At 26.5% G+C, this 11,040-nt stretch overlaps 1 long non-coding RNA gene across 1 annotated transcript; it reads left to right on the top strand.

Annotated features, from left to right (window-relative positions):
* Positions 1–3,190: 3,190 nt before the first annotated feature.
* On the top strand, positions 3,191–5,800 carry LOC133821804 (uncharacterized). Its single transcript, XR_009887758.1, has 3 exons — positions 3,191–3,316; positions 3,490–3,574; positions 5,247–5,800. It is a non-coding gene; the product is annotated as an uncharacterized LOC133821804 (long non-coding RNA).
* The last annotated feature ends 5,240 nt before the right edge of the window (positions 5,801–11,040 follow it).

The following is an 11,040-nucleotide window of genomic DNA, read 5'->3' as shown; positions in this document are numbered from 1 at the left end:
TCTTTAGTCAAAGCTAGGTGCGGAAATGTTCCCCACGGACGTGGATTTTCCCCCCTAAACGGGGAACAGGGCAAGGATGGGGGCCACTTTCTAACCTCGAATATTAAATACGGCGGGACGGGGATAGCACTCACCGTCCCAACGAGGTCCGTTTAAATTTTTTATTTATTTTATAATATTTTTTTATTTATTTTTCATGTTTCTTTATGTGATTTTCTAGCATATTGATATCTTTTTAAAGATTTTTAATTTTATTTTAGATATATTTAATACTTTGAGTAATTAAAAAATAGTGTAATATATATTAATATTAGGTCATCTACATTTGTTTATTTTATTTTGAAATAAATGAATACCGTCGGGGAGTCCCTGCCCCACCCCCGACGGGGAATATGCAGGAATGGGGGTAGGGATGAGGATTAAAATGTTTAATGGGATGGGGGCGGGGGGAGCACCCCCACCAATTACCCACTGCACTTCCATCCCCAGTCATAGCCATTAACTTTTATATCTCTTCTATATAATAAGTGTGTTGATAACAATTTTTTTTTGTTTTAACTGTTTTTTATTTTTTTATGTTAATTTTAACAGAATATTCTTATATTTAACGGTAGTTTGTAAACATCACTTAAACTTAAATAAAATAAAAAATAAAAATAGGATATTTTTTTAGATATTTTATAATGATAATTATTTAAAAATAATAAATAATTAAACAAATTAAAATATGATATTTTTGAGATATTTTACATTGATAATTATTTAAAAATAATAAATAATTAAATAAATTAAAATAAAATATTTTTTAGATATTTTATAATGATAATTATTTAAAAAATAATAAAATTATACGTTTTATAACTTAAATAAAATTTAATTAAACTTAAACTCACTTATTAGAATAATATCACATTAAACATGTAATATAATCTACTATCAATTAGCAACAAATTGTTTTTTTTTTAAATCTAGCAAGAAACTTAAATTTAAAATCTACGTATAATATTTAATATTACATTAAACATATAATATATAATCTCTTGTTGTCACTCTCAAATTAAAAAACTAGAACAAACATAAAGTTAAAAAAAATTATTTAATTAAAACAAGACATTTATTTGAAATTTATATGACATTAATATAAATTTAACAAAAATAATTAATAAATTCTATAAATAAAACTACAAAAACGTGCATTGCATGTTACTTGTATTTAGTATATATATAAAGTGTGTAGATAACCGAAATTATTGGTTTTAACAGTATTTTTCTTAACTTCAACGAAATATTCTAAATATTTAACAGAATATACATTTAAAACTAATTAAAAATAGATATTTATTAACTATATTAATATAAGACTACATATTTAATTGGTTTAAAAATTGACTACATATTTAATAATTATATTAATATAAATTCAATTTCAAATGTTATGAAATATCATGTAGGATATTTAATATTTATATTAATATAAATTCAAATATTTTAAAATATTATTATGATAATAATATATAATCATTTTTTACTAATTATATAAATAAAAATAAAAATAATTAATAAATTGTATAAATAAAACTAAGTAAACATGTCATGCACGTTAATTTACTTTGTATCTGGTATATGTATATAATTATATATATATACTAGATAGAAGTAACGTGCAAAGCACATTTACTTAGTTTTAAAGTTGTAAACATTGTCTATAATTTTAATAAAAATTGCTACCGTTTTTTTATAAAAAAATATATATAATAGAATGAATTATAGTTCTATAGGATATATAAATATTTATATCAATAATCTCTACATATATGATATCTAAACACAACATTGACATAAATATATATTTACATGACTACATGACATATATATAAATTACAATAATATTTAAAAAGAAATTAACACTATAAATAAAATAAGAATAAAAAAAGTCATAGTGTAGACAGCAGTATACATGCATCAAATATTTTTAGTTTCTACTATATCTCGCAATGTCCTTTGGTGAAGAAAAAGAGCTTCAATCACTTGATAAAAAATAAACTATCACACAAATTTATAAGATAAAAAAATGATATGTATGCCTTTATTATTTTTAAATAAATATGATTTAATTATTTCAATTATCATAAAATATCTTATTTAATGAATGAATTAATTTTTGTTTAAGTTTATGTTTGTTCTAGTTTTGAATTTGGGAGTGACAACAAAAAATTATATATTATATGTTTAATATAATATTAATACTATACGTAGATTTTAAATTTAAGTTTGTTCCAAGTTTATAGTAAATTATATTATATTATATGTTTAATATGATATTATTCTAGTAGGTGAATTTTAAATTTAATTATATTTGATTTAAGTTTAAAAACGTATGGTTTTGGCAATTACAATTAATACAATTAATTTTTTTATAGCATGCTCGGACATTTTGTGTAGAGAAAGGGTATAATGAACATATTCATTATAAATCTAAGTATAAAAGTAAGAAAATTAATAAATGAGTAAAAATTAAAATAATTATCTAAAAATAAACACCTAATCTAATTTATTCGTATAAATGTGATAATTTTTTTTTCAATAAATTACATTTATTTAGAATGAGATTTAAAGTAATATCATATCAATTCATTTAATGTTATGGTGGATATTTTGTGTACGTGTATCATTGGTAGGAACAAGAATTGTTGAAGAACATCATTAGGGCACAATACCACAATGAGATAAAATATTATTATTAGTATAATTTAAGATTAAATTCTATACATTAATTTAATTTAATAAGTATTACGAGATATCGCACCAACCTTATTTTATGTATTATTGGTATATTCTCAAATAGCAATAGTAACCTAATATTAATTAGGGTTTATATATTTTTGGACTTTGTATTTTTTTTTATTATCTGTTTGAACCATGTGTTTTGATAAATTATTTTTTTGGATTCTATGTTTTGTAAAATTGTTAAAATAGAACTCTAAACTTAATTTTAATGAAGAAAAAATTGAATATAACAATACAGTTTTTAAGCATAGTGATTTTATTTTTGTTCTGAATTATTAGTTTGGTAAATTATTTGTGATTTTAATTGAGAAAATATTGACTAAAATTAAAATTTTTACAAAATATAGAGTATCAAAATACAAAGTCTAGAGAAGTAAGAATAAAAAATACAGTGTATTGTCTCATTCATACTGTTTTGGTATAAACCGTACAGAGCCATAAGTAAAATGAAAAATAAGCCAATATACAGACAAACGGAGCTATTCTTCAGTTTCTCCATCAGAAAAGAGCATCTCCCCTCTTTCGATCGGTAAGAAGTGGAACACTCAAACTTCACTTTTGGTTTAATTTTCTTTTCGGAAATTCAGTATTTTTTTTAAAGAATTCAAATGGGTTGCATAAATTTCATCTCTTTCTCAGGCTTTCATTTTCGTTTAATCTCATCTCCCTCTTCCTCCTCAACTTTTACAATTTCTTGTGTAGGTACTGTTTTTTGCGAAAGGAATAAAATTGCTTGATTCGATAGGAAAAAGAAGACAGTAGGCTTTTCCAAAACGGTCTGCCAATGGTATGAACTAAATGTATATATATATATGTATATGTATAATTTATGCTTACTGGGGTTTCATCATTAGGACTTTTTGAACCCTAATCAGTGCTTCAGTTCCACTTTTGGAAGTGCTTCACAATTATCATGCTTAGTTCCTATCTTAATTGAACTCTTTTTTTAAGTGTGTTCATAGCATAAAACCAGTTATGCTATTAAGCTCTGCGATATATGCTCAACATATTCATATTTTCTTCTGGGTTTGGCCACTAATTTAAAAAAAATAAAAAATTATCTTTGAAATCTTTGTTGTTGTTGTCATGCCAACACACTCAATCACACACCAAGAACAGCCCAGAACAAACACAAAGCACTGATTAAGGTTTACGTGGTTCAGTCCAGTCAACCTATGTTCAGGGGGAAGTTAGATCTTTTATTTTCTTTCAAAGTGAGTATTACAACATAACATTACACTACCTGGGGAGATCTTTCCTAAAAATCCTAACTAACCCAACTGTATTAACTGTCAACTAATCTTGGTAGCCTATATATATATATGTTGTTGTCTTTCTTTTTAGAAGAGTGAAAAAGTGAGTGTGAAAAAGATAGAGAAGATGGAATACAAAGAAAGAGAATTTGAGCATGTGTGTTGTGATGACTGAGAGAAAAACACAACTGTTAGAAAGTGTTTGAGATTAGAAGAGAGAGAAAGGTTCTCGGGAGTCCTGAAATGCTTGTTCTCAATTGTAATTGTATTCAAAGATTGCATCGATTGATGATGATGATAGTGGATCAAACAGGATGTAGGTCAGATTGATCTGGTTCGAACCTGTATAAAATTTCTGGATGTTCTTCTTTTATTTTTCTGCATTTAACTTTTGATTACCATCATTTCCTTATAACTAATCTGATATAGTAGTTATTGCAATTGTTTATGTCATTGCTGATTAAATTCTAAGAGTCTTGATCACAGAAAACATAAGAGTTTTCCTACACTACCCCTTATTGATCAACAGCTCTGTATATAGAGGGACAAAAATTTAAGGATTAAAATAAGGGGTAATGAACATAAAAGCAACTCTTAACTGAATAACGGTCGATACATAATAGTTGTACTGCAGTTTACAAGAGCTTTTCAACCTTAAATTTCGATCATTAACATTGTCAGTGCAACTTGAGAGCAATAAGAAATAGAATTAATTTTCGAATGTTTTCTGTAAATGCCAAGAATAGAATTCAGGGATTGATATTTTTGAAGTTGATAGTAATTTTTTTTCTCCACCAACAATTTCACTTTGAATGATCTCTTTAGGCCACCAATCAACAAAGATGGTATCTTTCCTGGTAGGCAAAATAATTTGTTAGAGATACTGCGATTATTTTGGCTTGTTTAGTGATCAGAATCTCAGATAACTCTGCCAATATGTTACTTCAGCTGCACATTCACTTGTATGTGTAATACTCTCCTTGTTTCTGTAGAAAAGTTTTCGTTATATAATCATTTGAGAAGAATTTTCTGATTCTGTTCTTGTATAGGGAAGAAAATTAAATTTTATTGTTAGACTTACCAATTGATGGGGTTCAAGGTTAAATTGGGACATAGAGAGAAATTTTTATGTTGATTTCTTGTGCAGACCTAATACATTTTGCTTCACAGCAGCCATCTTAGTAGCTAGCCTTGTTCTTTTACCAGGTTGACCCGGCGCCCCCACTTGCTTTGAACTTGGTCTACATCGCCATCTTGTTGGCCGTTGCTTCTACCGTTGTAAGTAAATACATAGCTCCCAAGTTTCCTCGATCAGCCTATGTGCTTGAAAGATCAGGTGCCTTCTTTGTACTAACGGGTTTCTTCATAGCCATTACTATTCCGTTTCGCCTTTCCTTCAAAATATTTTCTTGGCTGCTCTATGCCGTTTGCTTAATTGTCATGGTACGTTTCGGTGGATCCTACGGCCAAGGTCAAAATGTAAGGAACTAACCAAAAATAGGCATTGCATTTGCTTTGCATGCCTTTCTCATGTTGATTTCGCCTTGTTTTTATCTGCTGTTGTTTTAATGGGATTGTAATATCTTTTGTGCTCTTTAATGTTATTCTACATTTGGAGTTGTATCAGAACAAGTACTTCAAACTTGACTTGATGATAGCTAATACTTAGCGGCTCTTATGTGCACCTATGTGTCTTTGAACAAGTACAATAATATCTTTGAATAATTGAACTCACCCACATGAGCTTGGAGTTGGACATAGTTCTCTGCTTTTCAATTTCTAGGGAATATTGCTTCTTTTAATATATGTTGAGTATGATTATGTTTGATAGCAAGAAGTAGTGGATTATTCATTATAAGATGGATATGGGGTAGCATGGTTTTTTGATTGAAAGAAATTAACTTAGAATTGTATTTCAAATTCTTAGTTGTAACAAGAAATTAACTAGGTTTTTAATATATGTTGTCTTTGTGGATGTTCTAAAGGCTCTTTTCTCTTTCACCCTTTGTAATAATATTGATGGAAATATAGTAGAAAGATATCTGTAACTCAATGTTTTTGTTACTAGCGGTAGACACTTTTTTGATTAAGGAGAACACAATTTTTTTTATACGAAGATATACATTATAATTATAGCAGACATCTCACCAATTATCGTTTATCATGAATTGTACGCATGTTTGATTTTTTTTTTTATATGTGTGTAAAATAGACTGATTGAATTCTGATTTCGCCACTTTATATTATTATTAATTTTTTAAAAATTAGTGGATTTTCTGCTATAACTATCATATACACGTCATATAAAAAAAATTAGTTATAATTTTACTAGGTACACAAAAAATCTGAATTAGTGACATTATATTTAGTAACATTTGCTAAAAAAATGTTACAAAAACAATATTTTAGTGGCATTTAATAGAAAAAGTAACTAAATGTATTTAAGTTTTCACATTTAAAATTTAGTAATTTTTTTAAAATTTCACTAGAAATAATTTTAATTAGAATTTTAAAATTATCACTAGAAATAATTTTTAGTGACATTTTAAAAAGTCACAATAATTTTTGTATATAATTTATTTATCACTATTAATAAATAAATAAATTAATAAAAATGTAGGAATTTGTCCTATACTAGAAGTTGATATATTAATTGCAGGTATTGTTTCGGTTTAGTGGTGTAAAGATAGCATCTTCAGCTAGAAATGACTTGGATGGAGGGAGCATTTTGGACTGTGTAGACTGTAAAATAAATTTAAGAGATTAGAAGACTTATTTTATGCGTACAAATATACATTAAAAACAAATAATATATATATACATTTAGTTAAATATCAAACTAGTAACATTTCTCTAAAATGTCACTAAGATTATTTTTTAATATAAAATATAAATTAAAATTTATTATTAAAAATAATTTAGTGATAAATACAAAAAATTATTTAATTATTTTTAGTGACATTTTCAAATGTCACTTTACACTGGCATATCTTAATGTCTCTACCATATAGGCTCCCTATTATTATATTTATGTATATATTTTTTGAAAAGAAGATAATGAAGTATTTTTGCTAAGCAATCAACTAACAGTGTACATTATTACTCCATAATTAAAACCACACAATTTTGGTACATTATTATATACATTTTTTTTAGCTGTAGTGCCATGATTTTGGATATTTTATTCTTTTCTTTTCTTATTTTATTTTTTCATTGATCAAGAGGAATTGGAGAGAGAGTATATTGGAAGTATTTATTTATTTTTTAAAAACAACATCAGTTCAGAAACCGAAAAGAAAGGATAAAATTTCAACAATACGACATAATTAGTGTAAACGACAGCATTTTATTCTGGAAAACGACACTTATCCTAGAAAAACGACATAATCCTATAAAAAGGACAACAAATATAAGAAAGCGAGATATGATATAAGGGTAAAAAACGACATTATTCCTAGAAAACAACATGATTGTATATTTTTGGGAAAAAACGACATATTTAAGAGAAATTACATATCATTAAATTGAATCTATAACTTGTATGTATACTAGTGACTTGTATAAGCTTAGCCATATTCTCCATCTCCGGTCAAATGTATAGTAGTGGCTTGTAATAACCATATTTTGTGTAGGTGTTTTATCTAATGTAAAATCATGATTCCAGATGAATCTCATTGTGTATTTGTTGCATCTAATTATTTCTGTGTTTTCACTTGAATCTGGGATATTGTAGTTTCTTTTGTGCTCTATAATGTAATTCATTTTTTGAATAACCAATTAAACTCACCTGCATGAACTTGGAGTTGGACATAGTTCAATGCTTTCTAATTTATAGGGATATTGCTTCTTTTAATACATGTTATGTAAGAGTATGTTTGAAATTAAGAAGAAGTGAAAAGAAGGAGAGGAGTGGATTGTTCATTATGAGATGGATATGGGGTAGCATGTTTGTTTGATGGGAATTTACTCTTTTGGTACCCTTTGTTTTTGCAAAGTATCATTCTGGTACCCTCTGTTTTTAATAATGCTCATATGGTACCCCGTATTTTGAAAACATAGATATTTTGTATCATAATTGATAAAATTTTGTCAATATGACTAAACTGTCAGCAATTATATATCATTTGTAGCTCGTATGTTTGAGAGTAATTTGATTAAATTGGTAAAATTTTATTAATTAAATTTGAGTTTAGGGTACCAAATATGTACAATTTTAAAATTCAAGGTACCAAATATATACTATTTTAAAATGCAAGGTACTAAATATGTACGATTTCAAAATGTAGAGTACTAAATGAGCATTATTTATAAACACATGGTACCAAGATAATATTTTACAAAAATACAGGGTACCAAATGATTACCTACCCTTGTTTGATTAAAAGAGTTTTAGAAGGGAAGGAATTAACTTAGAATTGTATTTCAAATTCTTAGTTAATTATAACAAGTTTATGTCCTTTGTATTTTCCTTTACACCAACCAAATATAGGGAAGTAGTGCCAATTTTGTTTATGCTTATGGTGGAAAGTAGTATTTAGCTGTATATTGACATTGTCACCTGTGTCAATTTCTATATTTATTGTTTGTGGTGTGATGATGGTACTCATATCAGTACCAAACATGGTGAATGAAATTAATTAGCACCAATTTTCCAATCGCAACTTCATTATTGGTTTGGCAAGCCTTATTCAGCATGGGTTACGATAATTTTGGAAAAGTGCTATCAAATGCAATTTATAATATTTTAGCAAGTGTTATGTCTGTTCATGTTATTAAAAGTCTCATCATTTGATTATATTTTTTACATATGAACTATTATAACATTGTTTTGATGTTGTATATTGTAAATAGTAACATTATTTGAATGTAATCTTATAAATTACTATATCTAGACCAAGCCCTATACTTCATCCATTGATATGCATCTGAGTTACTTCTCCTTCAACAACAATATAATTATTATTCCATCCTTTTGTGTTTAGGAAATATTTTAAAATTTGAGATGCCATTTCACTTTTTCTTAGTACAAAAAGCTCACCTTGGAGTGAACTACTCCATTCTATTGACCTAAATGTAAATGTAAAAACCTAAAAGGCTCAAAACATATTAAAAATTAGGAGAATTCTCCTATAGGAGTGTTCTCGACTCGTTAACAGTTTTCGGCACAATTTTTTTTATGACTGTATATATTGTAGTTGTTTAGAGCATCCTACAAATTTTCAGAAAATTCCGAATAATTTACAGTACCGAAAACTATGTTCAAACATATTTTTCACGCGCATAAAAAAATTTAGTCACGAGTGCAACAACATGTTTGAACCTAGTTTTCGGTACTATAAACTATTCAAAATTTTCTAAAAATTGCGTCAATGTTCTAAATAGCTACAATATACACAGTCATAAAAAAATCACGCTGAAAACTGTTTAAAGATCGAGTACACTGAAAGCCCCATCAGTAAAGCTTAAAGTGAAAAATTATCCTTAAAAATTATAGATATCTTAATAACTAAAATAATACTGTTATTATAGGTAACTCTCTAATATTAGAAAAAAAAAAACTCTCTAAAGTAAAGTCATTGTCATTCTCGCATTGATTTCGAGTGGGGAATCTCCCATTGATTAGAGAGTGGGATGACTCTATTCTATCGTGGGATGGGGAAGGAGAGGAACAAAAAGAGAAAGTAATTCCCAACTTCTCCAAGTTGGCTCCAAATATGTGACGAGTATTAAAAAAGATAAAAGTATTTGCTGTTGACCACATTTGGGAGAAGACAAAAATGAGAAAATAAAAATTGAGTAAAAGTGAGACTTTGAAGATAAGTGCGTTTTTGACTGAGTAACGTGCATGATGCCCGAATGAGAATGACCTTACGACCTTTCGATTCCAGGAGTTCACAGGTTTTAATGAGTAATTTAATAGTTTGGAAGCTTATATTATTATGTTTGATTGTCTACTAAAAATATTATAAAAATATCACTTTCTTTGTTTAGTTATATATAGGAATTTGTCAAATTTTTATAAAATTAATACAATAATATATTTTATCAAAATAATAAATAATATGATCATAAATAGCAAATGATATTTTAAAAAATCATAAATTTTTTCTTTAGATTATAATTCATAAACAATTTTATTCATGATATATTTATTTTAATAAAATTAAAAAATATAGCTATTAAAAACTAGAATCAGGTATAATTTTTAAAAATACAAAATATCTTTATTTTATTTTTAATAATATTTCATTTATTATTTTAAACTAAAATAATAATATAAAAATTTTACATATCAATTCCTTCGAATAAAGAAATATTATTCATTATTTTATAGATTGATATATGTATATTTATTTTTATATTATAAACTTGAAAAATAAAATAAGTCATTGACAAATTATTGGTTTAAGATTTTTTATTTTAAATAATAATAATTTTGAAATATTTCACATTTTTTTATATATAAAAAATCACTTATCAGAAAAAATATTTCACTTCAACTCAAAATCAGAAAAAATTAAAACTAAAGTATTCTCCTTAACATCTCCAAATTCTTCCATACCTAACTAATTCTTGCATAGTGTCACTAAGAGTCTAGAAGTAGATAAGTTTGCTTTTTGAGTCTGAGTGGGTGTGGCCATTAGCTAGCCTACTTGTAAAAAAGTTCTAAAGATTGCAGTGATGAGCCAATCAAGTATATTTTTTCTTTTATTTCTAGTCAATTTCTATCACTAATGGGGAATCCAATTGATTAGCGCTTAATACGCTAACGCCAAAAATATGATTCATTACAAAAAAAACTTTTGGTGCATTTATACAATGTATAAAAATATGATTTATTAAAGCATAACTTAATTTTTTTTTCAAAATTACAAATCGGTCTTACGCAAAGCTACGGTGCTAAATTGTCTTCATGCAACTTACAAATTATAAAAAAAAAAATCCATGAGATATGCTAGATAAAATGTGTTCGGTATATGAAATAAAAGTATCTATCTGC

This window comes from Humulus lupulus, chromosome 3, assembly GCF_963169125.1.
Source record: "Humulus lupulus chromosome 3, drHumLupu1.1, whole genome shotgun sequence".
Taxonomy (NCBI): domain Eukaryota; kingdom Viridiplantae; phylum Streptophyta; class Magnoliopsida; order Rosales; family Cannabaceae; genus Humulus; species Humulus lupulus.
This window is presented reverse-complemented; position numbering and strand designations above follow the sequence as displayed.